Below are 25959 nucleotides of genomic sequence, written 5' to 3' on the forward strand. Positions count from 1 at the left end.
TTATTGCATGTAAACAATTGGATAAAACACTTTTTAGAAGAAAATTGTCAATCTATTGAAATACAATTACTAAATCTTATGACACGGTCATTTTAACAGAAACTTCGGAGGGTCTTTAACAGACGTTAAACTAACTGTCAGATTTTAACTAGAGGTGGGATATGTTTAAGACTAACGTAATTGAATTAATGAGGTCCCGCCGCTAGTTAGTTTGGCGTTTTAGCTTAGCGTTGAATTAAATTATATCGGAAAGTTACGCTAAAATGCAATAGAACGTAGCATTATATGGTCATAAATCAGAAAACTAAATCACAAAAGTGTGTCAGAAATATAATATTAGCTATGAAATACATTGTAGTAGTGTTTATATCGATACATGTGTCACTAATATTTTAAACTATGGGTCAGAAAAAGAGGGGAACCAAAAGACACTAGATATTAAAAATTGCTTTGGATTTGTGCAAAATTTCGAACTTACTCGTAAATTAGGAATAAGGAAGTTTATGAAGATTAGAACCTGGCAGAGAACTTGGTGGATACCAAAATATTGAAAACCGAAATAGAGTCTGTTCATAGTGTGAATTTAATGATTTCTCTTTGTTCTTGAATGTCCATATTTTGCAAACTTATGCAGAGGTTAAATAAAATCATATCATATCTGTCACACAAGTACATGTATATGTAAAAATTGATTAGTTGAAACAAAATGAAATAGGTTCGTCCTATTTAACACCAATGGTCATTTAAAAACGTTCCAGATTTTAGTGGTGCTCCAACGGCCGCGGGGTGCTACAACGCCGGCGATTACCCCGCGTACATGTAGGTACAATATAAGCGAAAAATCGGAAGTAGAATATGATTATCAATATGGTAAATATTAGTTTATGCAAGTTACGTACTCGTTAAGTAAAACAAAATTGAAATCCAAATATAGATCAAAAGCGGAAATCCCGTGGATTCTTTACTTTTTCATCTGGATCTGTGTGGAGCATGGTGGAGGTCAGGATTATAATGGCGGGAAACTCACTGCTATAGGATTTTCCTTATGATGACTTGTCGTGAGCGTCTACTAGTGACATTAAAGTAAGTTGTTTTATTGAATAATTAGTTTAACATACACAAACAAACCACAATTTCATAAAAATGTCATACAAGCGCTTAATTGTCTCCGCCCGCTTTTACCCCTGAATATATAAATCTTGAGCAATGCTACTATATGAAGCTTGTTTGTAGTGCTAAAGTTCATTATTGACAACCATAATACATGTACAATATTTACAAGCAGTTCCACCTTTTCGCTTGATCGTGAATATTGATCTGTTATTCCGTACTCCGTTACAATGTACCACTGTGTCTGCTAATGTACAGTTATATGTCCGAAAATATTACCAATTGTACGGATAAAAGAAATTCTGTTTTTAAAATAGAATTCACAGTATTTATAACTAACATACCATAAGTTGTTCTGTGTAGATAACATTTACAACAAATCAGATGCCATTTAGCAGAGACGTATAATACTCTGCATTTATAGCAGTCAAGTTCGTGACGTGCTTATTCTTGTGCTATAAATAGCTATTTGGAAATAACCTCACCTATATATAGAATTCGAATTTCTACGTTTAGGTTAATCTTGTATTAAATATAGAGCATAAAATGTATGTTACAAATGCGCGTTTATATTTGTGTTGTCATGATATATTTGTCTTTATTATTTATATGTGACAGAGTGGCCATATTGTGGCTACAAAAAGAGTTGGTGAATCGTGACATTCATGTGTTATGGTACTCCCGGGAAGCCTGAACACGTCGATCTGGATGATTCATAACTTATAATTAGAGACGACGTCTCTGATAAAACCAATGATTGTACACTGTAATCAGAATACATACCATTTTAACGCAGGATCTTCGTCCAAAGGCGATATTATGATAGTTGTGTATAGTTGCTCGGCGTTCGGACGTAATCCGGTGTATTCCACTCAACAGTTCCGCGTCACTCGTGTAAACAAATACTGAAATAGGCCTAGCACGGACGTCAGTTACGCTGTCGCTTAGTGCAGCCGGACTTAGTCGATTTTTATGGAAGGGGATCACCGCCATAATTTTTTTTTAATAGAATTCGTTACTTCTGGTTTTGAATCTAATTCTATGTACATTTGTATTATTTCTCTAGTTGATAAGTTATAGAATAAGTTACTTCTGGTTTTGAATCTAATTCTATGTTCATTTGTATTAATTCTTTGTTCATTTGTATTGTTTCACTCGTTTACAAATTTATTGCGTGTTCATTCCATGCTATGCTAGTTTTACCGATCGCGATTTCGACATCGTTTATGACTGGAGCGCCGCTTGTCGTCTTAATGAGGAACTAAAATTCTAGAATGAATTCTAGAATTCATTCTAGAATTTTAGTTCTCATTAAGACAACAGCCGGCGCTTAAATCGCCAACGAAATTCGCGGAAAATAATGCTCGCTCCCTTAAACCGGAAACATACCCGATTGTGGCAGTAGATTTTGGAAAATGCAGTCGACAGTGCGGTAAGTCTTGGTTATGACAGCAATTGAACTGTAATCTATTTAGGTTTGAGCCAAAATTGTTTGTATCGTAGCAGAAAATCGTCATATTTATAGTTAGGATGCCGTAGCCATAACGAAATCCCACAAGTATTTGGTAACTGGCAAAATGTTAACCCTGCACACAGGGGTTCGTTACAAATGCATGTCTGAAATACAGAACTGATATTGGTGCTGTCATAGCTTGACAAAGGGACAAGTCGGTCTTGGAAGGTTGCGACACGTTTAATACGTTGTGTAGAAAGTAAAACTTTGATATCAAGTATCCAATCACAAGTGTTTGAAATTCTGACTGTAAATTGAGATAAAAATCATATAAAAAATAAGGGTATTAGTCTACTACCAAAAAAGTAGCAATACCCTTATGTTTTATATGATTTTTATCTCAATATTTACAGTAAGGATTTCAAATACCTCGGAACCATATGTACATTTTTTTCCTGTTCATGCTTCATAATTAATTTTGATAAATTTGAGAAGTGGATGCAAATTTCATATTCAGAACAGCATACAGTGATCAGCTAATTAAAACTAACCGCCTGAAATTAGCATAAAAATCAAGATTTAAATTTTCTACTGTTATTAGATGATGACATCAGATTCAATCAAGTATGCCTCATTCGAGGAAAATGTGCATAACCCTGGCCTGCCCATATGCATTTGTTGCAGATGTCATATTAAAACTTGTCTCATATAGGAGATGATAAATCTATAGCTATAGTTCATGGGAACAGTGGTTATTGAGTGATATTGGATGTCAATATTGTTGACCAATTATCAAACATATCTTTGATTTAAGTTAATTTGAAATACTTGTTTTAAGTCGTTATCATTTTTTTTCATGTGCATTATGTACAACATTTAGCAAATATTACTGAAATCTCAATGACATAATTGTTGTAGGTCTGGTTCGGTCAGCATGAAGTGTTATGAAGTGCCAGTTTGCCAACCTGATCACTGGTTTTTGACAGCAGACCGTCTACTTCCTTGATACCTGAACAACTCCTACAGTGAAGAGGCATTTCCTGAACAATGGAGGTAGTGCATATAAAAATGTATCATGTTTCACAATGTTTGAAACTGTTTATATGCTGGTATGTGTAAATTATTTTTAGGTCACCACCCGTCTGTAAACTTTAAGATATTTTCTTAAGAACCGGGGAATGAATCTTTTTAAACTTGGTAAGCTTCATCCTTGGTGTCCACTTGTCCTGAAGTCGAACAGCTCAGTGGATTTTGACTACATTTGGCCTGGAGTTAGAGTATCCTTGGTCAAAGGGGACCCAATTTTGTATAAACAGAGGGTGTGACCCTCCTGGGGGCAGAGGAGCGGGGTCCAATAGGGGGGAAATATTGATAAGTGTTTAAATTATTCTCTTTCAATATGCTGAGAGACAGAGCCTATAGTTGCAGTACATGATGTATTTAATCAGAATATGTTCCCGTGATGTTTAAATATCCAGTTGAGGGATTCAGGCCCTCTAGGCCTCTTGTTTGTCTCTTTATTTTTTTTTTACATCTAATGGTAACTAGTGATGGGCCAATACTTGATAATATAACTCAAAATTGATCAGCTTGCCTTTTCAATTATTGATTACGGGTACAAATTCCATAATTTGATCTGTCCATTACTGAACTCAAGTGTCAAATGTAGATTGTAAGTCTGAGCTATTTATTTTGTTAAAGGCTTAACAAAAAAAAATCAGGTTGGCTTCCTGTTACATGTTAAGAGATTCCTTGAAATTTTACCAAAATAATAGGTAGGCATAAAAAAATAGGATGGTTTCCTGTTACATGTCTGAACAAAAATAGGAATTAGGGTTGGGTACATGTACATGTAGTTAATGTTTTTTCCTTTTTCACAACGCTTATGTAGGAAGTGATTCTGACTTTAACAGTGCTTCCTTGAAATTTGACAAAAAATAGAGGAGGCACAAATCATTAGGGAGGGTAACTGGAAACAAACAACATTTCTTGTTTGGCTCAATATTTATTATATGATTGATGTTATAGTTAATTATGTAAAATACTGAAGCAGGAAACCTAATGTATAGTTAACAACTCTGTCTATTGATTCAGTAATTAAGCACCATAAAATTATAGACTTCATAATTATGCAATCAGTTTACTACTTCCAGTAAACTGACCATCGGATATGCTTTTGAAACCAGATGCCTGTCACTTAGGTGACATTTAATACAAAGACATATTAAACACACTACAATTAAACTTCATGCTGATCAATAAAAGAATTTAATATTTTGTTTAGTTACCTAAATGGAATGTCAAGATTTATATGGATAACCCGTCATAGTTTTAACTTGTTATTTGAATTGTCCTCTTTATTCAGCGACATCCTCGAGACACAATAACAGAAGCTTTCTAAAGACATGCAAACCATGAGATGGAAACTTGCTTTGTAATTCACTACCAGTGACTGGCAGTCCTGAAACAGGTGGTTAGCTTAAGTATATTCAAAATGAGGTGTTATTATAATAAATTAGTCCTATTATCATAAACACAGTTTCGAAGTTCCATAGTGGGATCTGTATATATACTTAAAATATATGTTTCTTCTATGAAATGATGCTGATGTATTCAAGGTATATTATGTTTTATTGTAGGTTTAGTATGAACCAACTTTTAGTCAAATTTCAAAAATTGAATGGGTGACCTCGCAGAGTATATATTGCTATTCTCCCACAAAAGCATATCATACAGTTACAACTATCATATCTACAGTGTCTATGTCTGATTCATGACAATATTTTATTTTTATTTTTTCTCCAGAATGTCCAACTTTTCTTGGCAAATCCAGACCTACCATCAGGATGCAGTGTCATGTAAGACACTGCAAGAGCTTTGTCTTTCTGGGATTCCTAAGCCTTTGAATGGAGAAAACAAGACATTGCTGCATATATGACGATGAAAATACCATATTGTTGGACATTAATTAAAAAGAGCATTGACCAATGACATGTATACCGTGGCTAGTGATTGATAATTGTTGTGATTTTTCTGATTTGGCCATACAGTCAGAATGAAGGAAAGACAAATATCATGGTTCATGAACTTCAGATACACTTTTAAGCTCCTCTGGTACAAACTGTCATAATCTTATGGTATAGTGAAGTGTCTGTCATAAGTCTGTCTGTCAACTTTTTCTTTAAATTACTTTTTTAAATTGAAAATCACAGGGCCCTTATATTTGGTCAGCAAGTACTTGGGATAAATACTTTAAAGTTTCATCATGTAGATTACCTTGACCTTCTTTCAAGGTCACAGGTGTCCAAAACAGGCATCAGTTTCTTAAAAACTGGTCTTGAGTCATGATATTTCATGATGATTATATTTTATTCAGTATTCCTTTGCATTGCTTTGTTTAAAAAATATTTTTTTCAAATTGTTCCATCAAATATATGTACATGTATGTAGATATATGTAATGACAGCATACTTGTTGATAACTTTGTCGTAGCGATTGTTTTGTTAACTTTTATGCATATTGATATTTTTTTATGAAATTAAATCATTGTTTATCTTCATTTTTGTATGTTTGCCTCACAACAGAAACGTATACGTCTCTGCTCACAAGTAACATTTATTATTCCCAGCCCCTACTCAACGAAGTTTACAGAGGATGAATAAATGGATTCGGTCTCACCCTCCATTCCCATTAAGAAAAAGTGTTGGGTCCATTTCTGGGTACATCTAGGTAATACATGCATAATGATGGCATCAATGACACAGCTATAGGGACACTAATTAATGTGTGTAGATGCTGAATTTGACTTACATTTTAGACTCCAGTGACTTCCTTCTACATTGTACATCAGTGCACATTAAGAAAAGTTGTGTAAGTCCATATCTCGGTAACAAAAACTATTATATTGGTAAAATTTTAATTAATGATGCAGGTAGGGTTGCTCTCCTGAATGCATGATGAGGATGCTTAAGCTGACCTTTCATTAAACACTTCAGTGCCTTTCTTTTATTTTAAATATAAATGTAACAGGAAAGAGAATAGTGTGCTTCTACCGGGGATCAAACCCTTGATCTCCAGGTTGCTAGTTGGACACTCTACCACTGAGCTAAAGGGAAATTCACTCTAGCTCGAAGCTAGGAGGCGACCTTAATCCTATGTACAATTGAACCCTGCCACACTACTCCAACCTTTTAAAATGTGTTCGCCCTCGGACACCACAACCCATGTTCTAAAATATAACTCCCTGTCACTACAGGAAGAGCCACAGACACCATTTGTAACAAGAAAGAGAATAGTGTGCTTCCACCGGGGATCGAACTCTCGATCTCCAGGTTCCTAGTCGGACGCTCTACCACTGAGCTAAAGGAAAATTCGCTCTAGCTTGAAGCTAGAAGGCGACCTTAATCCTATGTACAATTGAACCCTGCCACATAAATAAACTTTAACCTTAAAAGGGAATTGCATATCTGGGTAATTGTAAATGCTGCATAAATGTTCAGTGTTGCAAACTAAATATATTTGTCATTATATTAGAGCAATTAAAGGTTATTTATTTGATTTGAATTATTCTGTTAGAAATATATAACCATTCACAATTGTATAATTTACTACAGAATTAAGTCTGTGAATTTACTAAATTTTGACATGGACTTGTCTATGAAGCAGTGGATATTGATGACAGCACGTTTTTGTTGGGTTTGAAAGTATGTATGATTTTGTTTCAATTGAACATTCTTATCAAAAACTCCTGTTTCATTGGTATGGACAAAAACACATAATGGTTTACTCTGATTGACTCTAAAAATAACTTGTTAGGTGGAGGAAGTTGGTTCATATTCTTCTCTTATCTTTCACCTATGGTAATCTTGCCCCAAAAGCCACTTCAAACTCTTCTCCAAACTTAAGCTAAAACGTATATATAAGAATAAGACATGCACAGTACAGGTGATAAAGAATTAATTGTAATTGGGGTGGTGGTGGGGTGAGATTGTCATATAGGGTGTAAGAGATTGTTATTAATTAGTTACTGCACGGACTTAGATTAGACTAATCTAATTCCGTGGTTACTGCAACATTTAACCTACATAGATGTATGAATACATTATCTTATGATACAATTCCTTTTGCTTATTTTTTTTCACTTTTGTTTTTAAATGTGTGTATTGGAGTGGGGAAGAAAAGCTTTACGCTCTGTCAATATTAGACTCGCATTTAGTTTATGTGAATATTTTCTGGACTTGAGCAAGTCTAATTGTTTTCTCGCACTGTCCCAGTCTACATCAATATTGACGGCGTCATTAATATGTTCTTGAACATATATTTAATTTATGCAGTAATGAAAATAAGAACCTTAAAAATACAATAGTCAAAACGTAAACAAATAACGACATTGCGTCCGTACGGTGATCCGGATGCGGTTGGGGAGCGATCCGTGTATATTTAAGACGATCGCAGCGCAGCTTGTCGTCATAATGAGGAAACCTAACGTATTTCAACTGCTGGCTTACTCGTTTACTAGTTGACTAGCTAGCTATTTCTGAATTAAATCTTTGTTTCGAACTTCTGTTTTTACAAAAATGACGAAAGCTTCAGATCTACCGATAGAATGTACTGAGTATATAACATCACGTAAGTCTGGAATGGATTGAATACTACAAGCTAACACGAAATCGCGATCGGTAAAACTAGCATAGCATGGAATGAAAACTAGCATAGCATGGAATGAACACGCAATAGATTTGTAAACGAGTGCAACAACACAAATGTACATAGCATGGAAAAAGACACTTATCAACTAGGGAATTAATACAAATGAACATAGAATTAGATTCAAAACCAGAAGTAACTAATTCTATAACTTATCAACTAGAGAAATAATACAAATGTACATAGAATTAGATTCCAAACCAGAAGTAACTAATTCTATAAAAAATAATTATGGCGGTGATCCCCTTCCATAGAGTTTACCGATCCGATCCTATTCGACTTATTTTTACATTTGCCGAGATACAAAATGTAATTATCTATCTTGTAGCTAGGTTGATTACTTGACTTTCTTTTAATTTTAATTGTGTTTTAAAATGCAATATATAAATTATTTTGACTTGCATCAAATCAAGTACACTAGTTTATATAACTCTCTAACCATGACGCTGTGATAGAGCTTTTGTGGCACACAGTTTATTATTATTCTCTTTATTGCCTCCAAAGATGAAGATTACAAAGTAATGTGGAACATATATACATAGTATTTGGTACATATATACACGAATACATAATATGCATTACATAAATATACACATTTTATATAGGGATGTGTATATAAGGTGTAAACTAAATTAAATTCCGGAACTCCGTTAAGATTATAAAATAATTTTAGTATTTTTAAGGATTTTGACTAGACTAAAAATATAGCAATAACATTTTTCCAATGGTAAAAACATACCGAAAACCAATCCATAGGAAATGCTATTCTGGTACCGACATTTCAATTATTAAATTTTTGTACCGATTGCAATTTTCATCGTCCAGATGAAAGATTAGCCTTCGACTAGCTATTAAACATTCAACTTTTTTTTTTTTTTTTTTTTTTTTAATGAAGAATTTTCCAGCTGAATGTTGATACTGCTCAGTAGCTTATCTTTCCATAGTGTGAACTTAGTCCAGAATCAGACACTCAAGTGATCAAAACTATTAGTTTGAGTCTATATTTTCTAGAAAATTCAATTTTCTAGAGACGGGGAGGGTATGCAGTCTATGTTGGTCTCACCTACCTCCGTTTGTATACAAGCTTCATGTATATATGAATTCACTGAAAATAATTAAACGTTCACATAGCTATTAATGACAAACAGCATCAGAAAGGAAGAAATAGCCTATATAAAACACAAGTACATAAAACATACAAAAACAACCGCATAAAGAAGGGGAAATATGTGCTGCCTCCCATATTCAGCTAAAACGCAAGCAGTGCTTACGTTTGAAACAATGTCTTGACCTGTTGAAAAATATTTTGTTAAATATAATTTTCTGTCTACCCGCCTTCCCTTAACTTTTGAAGTCAAAGGTGAAAAAAATCACAAACTTCATAGATGTTTTACTTTTTTTTGCGCATGTTAAGCAAATTAATTGTATGGCAACTATTTCATTCACTTAGTTAGATATAACATTTAGAAAATGTTTAAATGGTGTATTTTGCCGAGGAATTATTTATTCAGTCGCTCCTTTATCCTATTTATAGATTGGGTATTCCAGAGGCTAAATTTGTATTATCACACAGCTGCGACGGTAACGTAACACATGTTAGAATTACTAACCCTTCGATATTTAAATAAATTGGAAAACAATCGATTATGAATTTAGAATTTATAAATAGGTCATAACATTTTGTCTAAGTCATCAATACCATGTGAACTTACCATTCAATCAATGAACGTCTGGACCATTTCCTGGTACGTGCGTGTATTACCAAGACTCTCGGCTATTAATAGATATTACCTAAGTGGAGCTGTATTACTACTCGGTAGTGAAGCGGACTATTAATCAAACAATCAACAAAGTACTTCGGACTGCTCCATATCATATTTCACAGTGTGAACGGTAATAGATGCCTCTATGTAAATCTTTCCTAAATTCATATTTCGCTCCTGACATTTTTAAGTAACAAATTCTTAACGGAATCAATCATCAATATTAATGTTTTTTATACTCTCGGAAATTAATTTATCTGAATTTCTTCGGTAAAAACAAAAATAAATAAATGAAATACAAATAACTAATATTTTTATCCTCGACAGTATAGAGTTAAAATGTCCAAGTTCAATGTTCAATTATAAAACAGTACCAGTTCATGTTAAAAGACAACTCCTCCGATACATAGAAAAAAGTTGATTAGATAAAACTGTTCAGAATAAATACTTTTTTTACGTCATCTAGATTTAAAAACTTGACAGATATTTCTGCAGCCTTAATAAACCACCACAATATAATGAAACTCATCCGATATAAATAATTAAAATCTACAGGTCTCAAATAGCTGCTAGTTTCCAAGGCAAGGGGAGGGAACCGCTTCTAACACTCAATAACACTCTGCGATTATTTCTTTGTCTTACAAATTTTAACATATGGACAAGTCTCTGAATCAGATTTAATTGTTCGATAGGTTCTAAGCTTACTATTAGTACTGCTATCATCTCAGGCAGAACGATGCCATTCTTCTTGTTCTATTATTTTTAGTTTTTCTGGTAAAGCTTTCATTCTAGATTTTGTAGTGAAATTTGAATAAACAATATGATATAAACCTTCCCCCTTCATTCAGAGATTTAACTCTCGAGTCACAGGACTTCCTAAGCTTACATGACTATAGTTATGTACATAAAGAGTATTTTCACCAGACATTTTAATAACAAGTCGAATAGGTTCCAAAGAATGATTGACATTAAAGGAATTCCGACCCATATCTTTCTTGAAACACATGAACTATCTACAGGCTTCATGCTGAATCATAGACACCTCTTCGTATATATTTATACCCCATATACCACTGCCAAAAAAAACAGAAAAAGTTCGATAAGGGAATTGTATAATTTACAAAAAAAACATTATAAGTCATTTCACCAGCATGAGAGTACTTTACAAACACGTCAGCCAGTGCTAGCTGAAGCAGTCCAAAATATTCCTCAAACCATAAGCCTAAGTATTGATACTTGTTCTTAAAAATTATCGGAACATTACCGCACTGTGCTGCTTCATCATTTGGTGCGTTAAGCCTGATTCAAGATATCTGCATACATTTAACAAGGTATGGATATCAATGGCATTCCTCTATAACCCAAGGGATTCTAAATGGTCTATGCCGTCTTGAAGTATTTGATTAATGATACTGTGTCCCAATATATCTGGGACTTTACCGAAATTAAAGCAATTAAAAATTGCATACATGCATGTATATTTGAGTTTTCTTCGGTAAGTGTTGGATATGAGCCCCATTTAACAGGGACGACGCGTTGTTCCGCCAAACTCGTTGTACCTCCAAAATGTCTTTGAACGGAAGGTGGCGGTATATCGGGGTTATACTGTATTATCATGGGAATTCCTGTATACTATTTAAAATGAAAAGTACCACAATATGATAATAATCCTTCAATCGCAAAGAAAGTGTTATATTACCTTTCAAATCCTGATGGTGATGGCAATATTGTCAAGATAATCTATCTGTACTCCACGTATATTGTGTAGTGATACACGGACAACAGTAACAAAGTTAAACATATAAGAAAAGATTGATAGAGATTAACGAGATACTGAAATCCCAAAGCAGTTATATTATCATCAGTAAGAAAACGCCATGCGTCGCTTTCCTTTACTTCTCTATGATGGCCCTTCATCAGTCTAGGACTACATTTTGACTTGCCTAATTCCACACAAACAGAACTGTTAAGTAGACACTTATGCGGAAATCAATATAAAAACAATTACATTTTACTATGTATCTAAGACAACTATCAGACACAGAGACAGATATGACACTATGGTATCAGGTCAAAAAAATATCTATCTTTACTCCACGCATATTGTGTTCTAAGAATGGATCAATAAATCTATTAATAGTGAAGGGTATTTCCAACGCACTAAATTTAAACGCAATATCGGGTGTTCCTGTATGAAAAGTTTAAGTATTACTATAATCTAATAATTTCCCGGTATGTGTTAATTTTTTACCATTTAAACAAACTAATTCTTGCCGTGCTTTAACTGAATGTTATTAGCAGATTGCTTTCTTACAAACTAATATTTTTCAATCAGGAAGCTCTATTAAAAACTAACATTTTTCAGTCGAAGGAAATAATATTTTAAGTATTTTAGTACTCTCAGAGGGCATGTCCGGTTGTCAAAATTCTAACTGAATTAGAACTATTTTTCATGTCATCGATTAAATGTTTAGTGCTTATTGATACTATAAATCTATTTATGGATGAACGTAGCACACACACAGGTTAAGTGCACATTTGAAATTGGTGATAGCCACACTATGCTAATGATTACGTCAAAACTTAGTCATATGAGTAACATTATTTTACATGAAGGTGTACAGTGTAGGAGTCGTCTTGGCAATACACAAACAAGTGTATAATGTCTTGGTTATATTTTATATTGCGGCGGTAGTATTCGCTCGTTACATAGTTTGCAGTGTATGATAGTGTAGGAATCGTCGTGCACTACCACTATATGTACGTGTATATATACGTTTGTAGTATTCGCTCGTTACATTGTTGGCCCTATATAAACATAAACCGTACATGCAACAGCTTTCTAGCACAAATCATCAAGGCCGAAGGTACGTAAGTACATAATTAATTATCTGTCATTTAAATTCGCATGATTTAATATTTGTTATAATGTTATATTTCATTGTCACTATATATTCTTCCTTGAGATGGGCGATTGAGTGGGAAATCATCAGTTTTAATATATTTTTTAGCGCTGGGACAATATCTTTGTTACAAATGTTATATCGCTCTGTCTACATCCTAGCATGACAAATGTTATATCGCTCTGTCTACATCCTAGCATGACAAATGTTATATCGCTCTGTCTACATCCTAACATGACAAATGTTATATCGCCCTGTCTACATCCTAGCATGACAAATGTTATATAGCTCTGTCTACATCCTAGCATGAAAAATGTTATATCGCTCTGTCTACATCCTAACATGACAAATGTTATATCGCTCTGTCTACATCCTAACATGACAAATGTTATATCGCTCTGTCTACATCCTAGCATGACAAATGTTATATCGATCCGTCTACATCCTAACATGACAAATGTTATATCGCTCTGTCTACATCCTAACATGACAAATGTTCAGTACTAGTGGAGGAAATGGAGGAAATCTCGAAAAGATTACGAGTGAGCTATTTTACACTGAATTCACTATGAAGCATAACATTGCATTGCTATATTTGAAAATTAATTAATCGTTTTTAAAATTTTACTTCAGTTTTGATAAATATGTTTTTGAGTGAACTCTAACTTAATTCATATCATCTAAAATATAGCTAGGTAGTTTACGTCATATGGGTCCAAGAAACTAAGAACTCATTGCCGATATAGATGTTCTAAAGGTACGTTATAATTAAGTCTACAAAATTTAAATATGTGAAAAGTTTGAATACATTCCTATAAAACGTCAATTCACAATATAAATATAATTTGCCTCTTTTAAAATACTTCCTGTTGTCACTTTGGTCAAACAAATACCAAGTACCTACATTCATGTAACCGTACTGATGTTCGTCACTCATTTATATACGATGATCACAGGTGTATGGCTAAATAAATACAGTAGCGTCCTAATGCCATTTTGTAAAAAAGCAGGATCTTTCGTCGATAACTGTAGATAAGGGTTTGCGTTTACATAAAACACAATCATGGAATTCTTCTACTAGAATATCGAACGATCATTTTCCACAAGATCTGTTTGCTGCACACGCTATAAATGGGAGGATTGATAAAGATACGCTCCGTTCGATCATTTTATAAATTTGCTATCGCAAGGCCGTCGTCTTCGGGTTTTTTTTTTTAATTACAAGGACAAGTAATGTATATAAGGTTGGTTCCTTTGCTTCGTTTTCAATATATCCATATGGACATTATCGATCAGTTTGTTTAGATATGTACACGATTTGATTTAACTATTCGATAAGTGTCAATCACAAAGTGTTTCGTAAAGGGAAACGGAGAGAAATGATTGGGCAATGGAGAGAAGGAGAGGAATTTTGTACACGGAATCGAATATATACATTTTGATATATGAACATCCATGAAATTTTAATATTGTGTCTACTTATAATATGAGATTTCTTATGAAAGGCGCGTGATAGCACTAAAGTTGTGCATTGTTTTTCATTTTGAATTTGTTATTCATTACACTACATTGTAATAAATGTAATGCATCTCGCTAAAATAAGTCACTATGATACACTTTGTAGTATAAAACTGGAATATAATGTATACAATTCATTTAACATCAAGTGTTAATGTCTGGTCCTGGCCCCACCTAATTGACTAAACGCTATCCACTACAAACTTCGTCCGTCACTTGTCGCTCGTTGTTACGACCGGGAACGGTGAAACAGAGCATGCGCACACAAAACAAAGTACGCCACAACATTTCGTTTGTATGATAACTGTCGATAAGTAGCATTAGGATAACGTCATATTCACAAGGTTATTTTACTCATGTTTTAAAAATCAGCACAGACGTTCAGGAACATACAAATTAATGTAAGTACATGTTAAATTGTTTCCATATGATTAATAGTTACATATTGATTTCATCTTTTCATAACTTCACAAAGTCAATGGATATGCTAATAATTGTTTTAGCTTTGTAAGAGATTACTTATATAAGGTTAGTAGCTAAAGTTTGAGAGTATGAGATAAAGGCACTGACATGAACAATGATTAGTTTTAAATGTATGCATTACTGACACTACTTATAGCTTTGTTAATGTTGTTCTGTTCCGTGTTTAACAAGTGTTCAATCGAGGAAACTCTCCAAAAGTATTCCCCTAAAATACGAGATGTCTGATCTTCACTACAGATATTTCGCTCCTGGCTATGGGGATCCAGTTCTGTAAAATAATTATTTTACAGCCTTTTTTTTCTAAAAAAAGGCATTGATAAATGTTTTTATAGTTTGATGTGTACGTTTCTGGAAAAAAACAATAACCTACTAACTGATATCGTCTTAAACAAAGTAAGACAGTGTACGTCTAACTTATATAGAGCGTCAAAATGGGTTAAAAAGCGACGAACTCGGTGAACTTTGGTATGCCAGTAGACATAAAGCCAAAATAAACAAATACCATATGATATCCAAATGAACTCGCTGTATACTTTATGTTGTCGTTATGGTCAGATAAATACTGCATACATTTATAACGATGCTCTTGTCTTTTATTTACATTAGAACATCTAACTCGATGATCACATGTTTACAGCAACTGCAATGCGTCGACAGCTCAGGACATTGATAATTGATTCTTAAGAATTAGAATTTGAGTCTTCCACAATAGTATGAAGGGATCAATGTAAAATACGGTTTTCAAGAAACGTCCCGCCAACACGTATTTTCGCTGTAGAATGGAATTTCCTTACAAATGCACCATGGTACCATATTCAACTGTATTCCCATAGATGCCGTGTGTAAGCTCTAATTTGTTATTCTTTGAATGAATTAGGTGTGGATACTGAACCTTTAGGAAACAGCATCACTCAGATTAAAGTAATTATTTCAGATGTTTTACGTATATTGTCATAATTAACAATGTTTATATTTTTTCACAAATCTGGTACAGCAAACAAAACGATATTACAGCTTAGATCATGTATCATCTGCACCTCGGACTGAAGACATTTTCTACAGACACACAATAATGTGACGCTTCGATCGGACGTTATTGTAAATACGTAACCTATGTTAACTATACACCCTCATCCTCGATACTCCAGGGGTCACATTGTACGCTCAATGTCGCTCCGTGCATAGAGCGAAAGTGAGCGTGATCTGATAACTGATGGTTTTGACATCCTTCTGTTGATTTGGTATCGAATGTTTCCTTGTAAACAGAGATCAGAGATGTTCACACTGCAATGTGTAGCTGTTATCTCTGAGTTATGACCGAAACTGGTAACAGTGTTAAACGTGAGAGGCTGGGTACAATGTTGACCAAGATGTTGACTGACATTTGGTACCACTTTCGTTCTAATTATTGTTTCAATTGGTTCTTAATCAAAAGTTATATGCAGTTTGATGGGAGAAAAAAAAACTGCTATATATATGTCACGATTTGGGACCTATTTGTGACAAAATGTATGTTCTTTGTTAAAAGAATATAACAGTAATATGCAATGTTCAATAACAGTATGAAGGCTAACCACAGTTCGCTTCGATTACATAGTTTTTTGTTCAGGAGGGTGACATCTGCAGGTTATAAAAATAAAAGGTTACATCTGAAAATGGCGTTTTTATTTTATATCACATCTTTATTAGACGTACAGTTTAAACATAAGGTCACGTGCTTTTCTTTGCTGTGTTGTTTAAAAAAATACAATTTTTACATAAATGAAAACTTATGACGTAGATTCATTTCTGCAGGAAAAGACTTATAAAGGCACTGCCTGTTGTCTAATCATTTTGTCAATTCAATAAATTTGTTTAAACAAAAACATATTTTTTGCATTGAGAGATGATGATGATGATGATAATGATGATAGATCATGTATATGGTGATGACATGAATTTAATATCTTAATACCTTTTTTATAAATATTAATAGCGACTTCATCTAACGCAATGTTTACAAATTTCGCCCGTTCCTTTTTCGCCCGTTACCAAAGTCTTGTTCAATAAATTGATTGATTAGTCGATTTCTTATCAATCTAGCTATCAATCAGCCTGCTATTTGATTTGATTTTTTGATTTGATAAAATTGCAAATCTGTACAGGCTGATACCTATTCTTTGAATTTTACAGAGGAGAGACAACCGACTTTAAAGCCAGGCAATTTTACCGTTACGCTACTGCGGTATTCATTTGATGTGCAGCAAAGGATCAATCTAAAGTTTTCTCGTATCATCCATTAGGTAGTCATACTGAGCTTTCGATTTTGTCATGTCTTTTTTCCAGGGGTGAACATTTCGTAATGTTTAAAGAGCTTAAATGGACGCTTATGTAACCCCTGGATAATCGAGGAGGGATGAAAGCACCAGGAAACACTCATTGTTGATACAAACTATCGCACCTGTTATTCCTGACATAATTATCTTTCCCGCTTGAAGGTTAATCAAAACTAATGTATTCATTTACCATTACTCGAGATAATATTCTCCTATTGCATCGATAACCACGGATTATATATATTAAATGAGTCACTTTTTACATGACGGGCGTATTACTAAAGTATGTACCACCTCGACTCACGGCAACCGTGTAAAAATGGTGTAACAAAAGAATTAACAGAAACCTACAGACAAATTCACAGATGGATACAGTAATCATCTTTGAAGTCTATAATAGTGCAGCTGTTATATATGGTCACAAAACAGACAATGTTCTGTTATGCCGATAATCCGCTAAATGTTCATTCATGCATAGGTAAGAGCCTATTTATAGAACGGTGGTTGAGGATATATCGAGAATTTTAAAAGCATAAAAGATTCATGCTTTCGTTCGTAATTCTCAGACAATTTAAGGTGTTGATATTTTTGTACTTTTTTTCACATTCCAATCCGATCAAATGGCTTCAGATCAATTACCCCGGGAATGGAAGTCTTTGATAGAGAATCTTGATCAGAAACAACGGGACGCAGTAGAGAGCTTGGAACAAAATGGGTGTTCAATCAAGGAAACTAAAAAAGCTATTTCCATCTTTGAACAAAGCAAAGGTTAGTATATGTTGATGTTTTGACTTATATGTGTAATTACCTTAAATGTGTTCCTTTAATAGACTCAAATAAAAATGATTAGCCAAAAGAGAATTTGCCCACATATATGGCAATACAAACGATCTCTTAAAAAGACTTTATTAAGCGATATAACATAACATGCTCCGAGTAAAAACCTATATGCCTAAGTCGACAGAGGTAAAGAAAACAGGAGAAAATTGAAAGTTATAATTTTGACATGAAGAACGTTTTCAATCTTACTGATAAAATTCGTATTAAAATGTTAAGGATTAAAATATAAGTTTCAATTCGATTTTTTTTTTCGAGGAAAAGATATGTACAAAATAAGGTCAAAAGAACTCAAAAGCAAGTCTTTTGTGTTTCGATCCATACCTAGAATATCACAGAAGGGANGTTCCGAACCATACCTAGAATATCACAGAAAGGGAACAATGCCATTGACCCCCATTATAACGTCACAAAGTTGTGTTCCGAATCATACCTAGAATATCACAGAAAGGGAACAATGCCATTAACCCTCATTAGAACGTCACAAAGTTGTGTTCCGAACCATACCTAGAATATCACGGAAAGGGAAAGGTGCCAATAACCCCCATTATAACGTCACAAAGTTGAGTTCCGAACCATACCTAGAATATCACGGAAAGGGAAAGATGTCAATAACCCCGATTATAACGTCACAAAGTTGTGCTTTTGCTTCAACATCATAAACCAGTATTTCATGTACACCGCGCTGGAATAAATTCCAGTAACAGTATTTGCATCAACCTCGGGGACTGATAATTCACCAGCAAAGTCAACCGCATTGTTACAATAAATAGGTAGTAAGGAAGCACATTTTTGATTATACTCAAATATTTTTCTGCTTTAGGATTTTGAATCAAACTTATTCATTACGAATGAAAAACGATGTTGTTATATTAAGACAGTTAAATACACAATTTCCGACATAATCGTGAACAGAAATATCATTTATAGTGTCAATAGAAATTCAATAAATAAATATAAATTGATATTAATTTCAATAAATCGCATAGTATATTAAACTCTGTAAGTATTGAAACAGTGGCGTGATTGTAGTAATAACTATATTGTAATTAATTTTGCGTTTGTGCAGGCCCCGGGAGGTTTTGTGGAACAGACTTGATGAAGATAATTTTAAACGAAAGGGACAAAGAACATGGTAATTCTTTAATATTTTATTTGTTTAATCGATCAAACCGAATTTAACACGAATGAAGTTCACCAATTCGAGTTCGATACATCATTATGTTTTCTAATCATATCAATCATCGTTAAATACTAACATTATCTCCTGAAAGAGATATTACGAAAAGGAGCATGGTTGTTAATTAATATATATAATATATAATATATATAGGGTCACATCTTATGAATCATATTTTTAAAATATCTTAATAACTTTTTCCATCAGAGAGTGAAAGTGATGGAGAAAAAAAGAGCAGCTTGGAGGACGAGACTTCCAAAGAGGACAAGGAGAATAGTGGTGCTTACGTCTCTAATGAGGGGCGATCCTCCAACAACATACAGACAAAGAAATGCGACGTTTGCTACAAATCTACAAGGCCGACCTTAGTTACTATCATGTGTGCTGGCTGTAAAGGTTCATTCATTGCGAAACGGAAACGACATTTTAGTGCTAATTTTTAGTAACAATATTCTCAATATTCAATGTTTTCATTGCTGTGCGAAGTTAAATGTATTTGATCAAACTGTTTTTAACGAAAAGAAAATTTGGCAGGAGAAAAAATCCAACAAATAATAGTTGCTGTTGTAAGGTAGACACATAGTAATCTTAAAATAACATGTAAAACGTACGAATAAGACTTTTATGCTCGGATCATTCTTTATTCAGGGGAACGAGAACGCGAAGACTTAAAGGTTTATAGACAGTAAACAGTATACAAAATGTTTGTGTGACAGAACACTCCCATGCTAGATCTAAGTAAGGTGACATAACAACTCCCAGATAGATCTTAGTAATGTATAAGAATCGAATACATATTTGGAATTTCGTCAAGAGTCAATCAGTAGATTTAACTTTTGAAATTTAATTTGATTTAACCATAAACCAGGTTAAAACAGTTTTACCAACTTCTTTTAAAATACTATTCCTGTCATTGAACAACAGATAGATATCAAGGTAAAATAGGGCCTCCTAAGTTTAGAGCAAAACTGTAAATTTACATAATTCAGCATTATGCACGTTCTGGCATGCTCTTGTTAAGTATTTACCTCCATACGCTGTACGTATGCTGTTTATGAGAGAGAAAGGAACGTAAGTTCTGATATCGAAAAGTCCGTATTGGGGAATTTTCAACGTTTGCATTACAACGAAGCTTTTTAATTTACAGGAGAAAGATCATGAAGAACATTATGATGTTAAAAGATGAGTTACTGCTGGTTTTAGGCTTTTTTCAGCTTAGGAAGATCACAAAAAGTGACAAATATCTTTCAGCAGAATAAAAAAATAAATAGTTTTTGAACAATATCACCAGTGATATCGAATTCACGAACAATGCCTTCATTTGTGGTAGGACAACTTTCACTTTTCCACTCATAGTCAGATATATTATTAAAGATGGCATCAAGAAATGCTTAATAATAATCTCAATCGCCTGAAAGCATCAGAAACACATCTTCAATGTTTTGCGCTGAATGGAAAGACATCTTGAATACAGAACAGTATGTAATTGTATATCGATATTGAATTCTTACATTACTAAAACGTGTCTTGTGTCGTTGCCTTAATTTGTATTTGTTATATCCTACTATAATAATATGGTCACTTAAATATATCATATTCGAGATGAATTTAAAAAACTATATAAATTACAATGTATTCGCTGTTGAACTCTATATTAGCGAGGTCTGATTTTGTTAAAACTAAATGTTGTTTCATATGTATCGCGAGTTCACTTTGTTCACGTTAGTTCGTGAGATGATTGGACTGCAAGATCAAATAACTAGGATAGATCGCTAAACTTCATTCAAACTGCGGTGAGATGTCTGTAAATGTCCCCTGTTGCGAATTTAAGTTCAGAAATCACGTCTGCTGAAAACAGCATTCATGGTATTTATTAATGTTAATATATGAGAAAAGAGTGATTGAACATGTTGATTTGTATATATTCAGATATATTGTTTTAGATAAAAAAAAATGTCAATCTCCAAAGAAAATTCCAACATTTGTCGGTTATGTCAATTAAAAAGGACTTGTTTAAAGTACGTTTTATGCTGCCTGTAACTGTTTACAATTTGTGAAACTATTCAAGTACTATTGTCAAAACCGTCTTACATTACACGGTTTCACATTACAATCCGTCGTATGTCGTGTTTTATATAAAAAAATATATATATATAGTGGTTTATAGGAGACTTACCTCGAGATGGCGCATCTAATCAAGTACTGTATAAAGGAATGGTTACCGTTTTGGCAAAATGTATTAAAGCAACAGTTCTATATACATAATATATACGCAGTAGCAGTTTTATATACATAATATATACGCAGTAGCAGTTCTATATACATAATATATACGCAGTAGCAGTTTTATATACATAATATATACGCAGTAGCAGTTTTATATACATAATATATACGCAGTAGCAGTTTTATATACATAATATATACGCAGTAACATCAGAGTAAAATATATGCGCAGATTAAAATATATGCGCAGATTAAAATATATATAGCACGATAGAAATAATAAGATACATAATGCCAGTTCTTTATTAATGAGGATCACGCAGTAAAGTAAGCAATATTTATAGCATTGGGAAACCCAGGTATTAAACAATCACGAATAATATTTGTAGTCGAATTTATATCATAAATGCTGATAACACAAATAAATAAGAACACAAGCGTTGCGTTATCATCTTAGTTTCGCTTTACATATACTAGTGTGCCTTTTACTAAGAAGACACAAAAATGCCAATTTTCTAATCTGTGTGTTATTGCGTTAGAAATTTTTCTCATTCGTGATAGGTGCCTTTGCAAATACATTACATAGTGACGTTTGAACCACGACTACATCCAGGCTCAATGCTCTCGTTACAAATATATGTCTGATCAAATAGTTTTAATAGCAGGTCACACGCAATGGGGATATTTATAGAATTAGGAAATCCCCTTTTGATTGAACTTCTAAACTCCCAATCGATAAGCTTTATCGTACGCCGGTTTGCCGTGTAAAGTATGTATTGTATATTTTCATAACACAAGTCAATAACGAAGGCAACGTTTCAAAATCACTGCGTTTTTACATTAGTTTCGCTTTCTATATTGTTTACGTAGCGACTTGTGAACCACAATTACATTTACGTATATGTGTCTAGGGTATATTTAGGGTATCATACCATTGTGCATTACATCGCTACAGTGTGATATTAATGGAGACTAGTTGGCTTATACATGAGATCATACATTATATACGTATGAGAGTTTGACCCCCGATAATGTATAGAACACCATCACTCCTGTCACTTGTTCGGCCATTATACCGTGTCATTGACTTACGTTACAATTGTCAATAGTTCACACACAACATTCGTCACTGACACGAAGAGTATACAACATTCGTCACTGACACGAAGAGTATACAACATTCGTCACCATTGTTTGTTATCGTTTTCGTGCGAGATATTATTTTTGTCTGTAAGAAACTTTCAAATTTGAAAATGTAAATGCTCTCATCTTTCATCAAGCAAAGGGAATTATTTGGCTCGAAATCAACCCCAGTTTGTAACGCTCTTCGACAGTACCAAGAATTCATCGAGGAATCCGGTCATAGTTTTGCACTTATTTCTTCATCAGATATATTTAAAATCAGCGGTTGTTATGTCTTAAATCTCGACATTTCGAAATACAGTGATGTTACCTTGTGACATTGACAAACAATATGTACACGTGGAGAGGAACAATGGTTATTTTCGCAACAATTTTTTAAATAAAAGAAAATCCGGGCTAACTGGGAGTTGAAATAAAATATGGAAGATTTAATTGTTTATCGATCGGTTGATTTTTTTTTTTTTTTTGTGGCGCTACGATCGCCATACACAGCTACATGTGTTGTCCCTACTTAACATTTCGTATCGAAAAAAATATAATAACTAATCAAGCACTCATTCATACAAACTAAATGTCCCCACTTCATCATTTCATTCAGGACTATATGCCACACAGTATACATGTATACTGTCCTTGAAGTCAGGGTATACGTAAACCAAGCATATTGTGTTTTATCCTGGTCTTACAAATACATCTATTTTTAGAAAAGGTTATTTCCAAAGCACTAAATTTAAAGCAATAACTGGTATTCCCCTTTGTAGATAAAATGGATTTAAATGCATGCTATAATCTTCCGGTATGCGTTAACGTTTAACCAAACCAATACGGAATGTGATTTTACTTAATCTTTGTAGCAGATTTTTTTTTCTTATTTTTATGACAAATTAATCTTTCTTAAAAACTAAAGTAAGTCTAATGACATGAAAAAAATATATTACAAAAATTTAAGCTTTTACGCCGTTAGATATATTATATATTATCTGAGTAAGTGACAACACTCAGAGGACATGTCCAGTCCATAATTCCAACTGAATCTGGTAGAGAAACTCACACCGGCCCCGTTTTACCCTCTTCACGATCATTTGAAACCATCATATCAATGTACAATCTATAACTTAATTGACTGTAAGGTTTATTTGAGGAAAAAACACTGTAAATGAACGTGTACAGACAGTCATGTTACGGATCCTCTTGTGCGTACCGATAAACACTATTCCGCTTAAAAACGATTGTTAAATTGTTTCTGGTATAGTAGCAATATGTTAATTAACACTATTACTCCTAAGCTGATTCCTTCAAAAGTTCGGTTAGATTTAGTATTAAGAACTAGGTATAACTTACGTCAGATAAAACTAGAACGAACAAGTGATATGAATACATACTAATAATAAAATATTTTATTTATGTGTCACAATCCAACCGAACTGTTAGGACCGTAATGGGAATAATAATCGTCCAGTTCAGCATGTTCGAAAGATTCAATATGCGTGGTGTTTCGTTTCAAATTATTGACGTAATGTCATTCAATAGCTTTCGAAGTATGGATATATAACAATCACTAGATATATGAACAAAAAAGCAAGCACATATGTTTTTACAGTGTTTAACGTCTATCAACAGCTAGGGTCATTTAGGGACGTGTCTGCATGTGTGTTGTGTATGCGTGCTTGTGTGTAGGTGTGTCGGAGACAGGGTATGTCAAAGTATATCCCTCCTTGTGATAGCTCGGGTCTGTTGCCGTCTTTATAGTGCTTTCACACTGAAATACCATGCCGAAGGCACCCAGCACAGCATTCTGCCCGGTCACATTATACTGACAACAGGTGAACCAGTTGTTGCCATTACCCCCAAATGATGAACGTCAAGCAGTACGGTTTGTCAGATGCGTATTATTGGTCGGTCGTGAAGTCGTCTAAATAAATCCACCAATGAAATGTCTTTGACATATAACCGTGACCTCCCATGTGAATGTTACGACATGGCATTATATGTCGGGAATCTCAAAGCGGAAGTTTTCTCATCACATTATTAGGCGGATTTGTGAGAAATGGACATGTATTTACCCAAGTTATGCACGGTAAGCGTAAGATACTTCAATCATGCTGCCATTCAAAATCTCAGCGAACGTGTTATTGTTAAGAATTGTGTCTTTCGTGAATAAAGTTATGTTGGCTAAAAAACAAAAATGACGTCAGATCTTAACATATTTATTTTGTTTCGAAATTGTCGTTTGTGTCTTACACGTGTCTCTAGCAATAAGCACAACAAATCAATAATGACAGGCATTTGCACAAATGGTTGAAGTGAGTTAATAACTTAATATAAGTTGTATGTTGATGTTTGGTAGGTTATCGTGACGTCCAAATGTCGTCTACAGTTTTTTAACCACGTACAGCTCAGCCTATTTTTAGATGCGGCCTTCACAGCTATGTTTACCTATTTGACCTTAAGTCTTGGTTGGCGTTGTCAGAGCTGATATCATTATGCGAACGAATGATGACTTCAATACAAAGTAGCGAAAGCTGCCAGTATTACACGTCGGTATATTTTAACATGTAACCCAGGATTATGGATTTGAACAAAAATTAACGTATATTATTAATTTCTATGTCAACTGAATTAATAACAAATATTGTTCTAGCATTTTGTCTGAATGGCTAAGATTGGATCATTTGGCAGGGAAATTGTCTGTGGTAATTGTCTTCGTACATTTATTACATATTATTTGATCTTATCCCATATTGTGTTGCTGTAATAGATTGCACACTACTCCCATTTAGTAAATGATTTACCAGAGTAACATAACAGCGGTAAACTTCACTGAAATGTTCATTACTAGTTCATTTCAAATCATCTCAACAATTTTCTTGGTACTTTTAATATTCGAAAGAGCGTTATGAATATGGATATAATCGACTTTGAGTTTTTTGCATGGATCATGATAATTTCGTGCAATCAACTTTTAAATACTAATTTATATTATTTGAATTATCTTTCAATAATCTTTCCATTTTTCCAAAGGTTTAATCTGTTTCAATATTATGATTAGTCGTGCTATATCCGACAACAAGAAGTTAACAATTGAAAAGAGCAATGGGTGGCTAGTCACTTCCTGTAACGTACATTCCACCGTAGAAGCTCTATTTAACCTCATGCAACCTACTTCCTGGTTAGGTCACATGTCTAGCCTCGTCTGTCAATACACCTGTAATATAATCAAGTTTGCTAACTCTGTCTCACTAGTAAAATGACCCGTTCCGGAAAGCATGGGTTTTGTCATAACCGTTCATAGTATGACGCCGGGAGCAGTCTAGATCGACTG

At 33.8% G+C, this 25959-nt stretch overlaps 1 protein-coding gene and 2 long non-coding RNA genes across 7 annotated transcripts in view; 2 read left to right on the forward strand and 1 right to left on the reverse strand.

The window, feature by feature from the left end:
- The window catches only part of LOC110458047, a 74647-nt gene extending 64605 nt beyond the window's left edge, over positions 1-10042 (reverse strand). For 2 of the 4 annotated variants that reach the window (XM_021509595.1, XM_021509592.1), the window contains exon 1: positions 1894-2051. The gene's annotated coding sequence lies outside the window, so the exon portion shown is untranslated. Of the gene's footprint in view, positions 1-1893; positions 2053-9981 lie in introns of those variants that run through there. The other 2 variants (XM_021509596.1, XM_021509594.1) reach the window with 2 other exon arrangements.
- Positions 992-21557, forward strand: LOC110458049. Of its 2 annotated transcripts, none has more exons than XR_002463760.1 (4): positions 992-1083; positions 17882-18019; positions 19158-19223; positions 19476-21557. It is a non-coding gene; the product is annotated as an uncharacterized LOC110458049 (long non-coding RNA). The 2 variants fall into 2 exon arrangements; XR_002463759.1 differs by lacking the exon at positions 992-1083 and adding an exon at positions 12871-12903.
- LOC110458048 lies at positions 2354-6121 on the forward strand. The gene is made up of 4 exons (XR_002463758.1): positions 2354-2542; positions 3482-3616; positions 4929-5033; positions 5369-6121. It is a non-coding gene; the product is annotated as an uncharacterized LOC110458048 (long non-coding RNA).
- Positions 21558-25959: the final 4402 nt, after the last annotated feature.

The sequence above is a fragment of the Mizuhopecten yessoensis genome, unplaced genomic scaffold (assembly GCF_002113885.1).
Source record: "Mizuhopecten yessoensis strain PY_sf001 unplaced genomic scaffold, ASM211388v2 scaffold9411, whole genome shotgun sequence".
NCBI classification, from domain to species: Eukaryota; Metazoa; Mollusca; class Bivalvia; order Pectinida; family Pectinidae; genus Mizuhopecten; species Mizuhopecten yessoensis.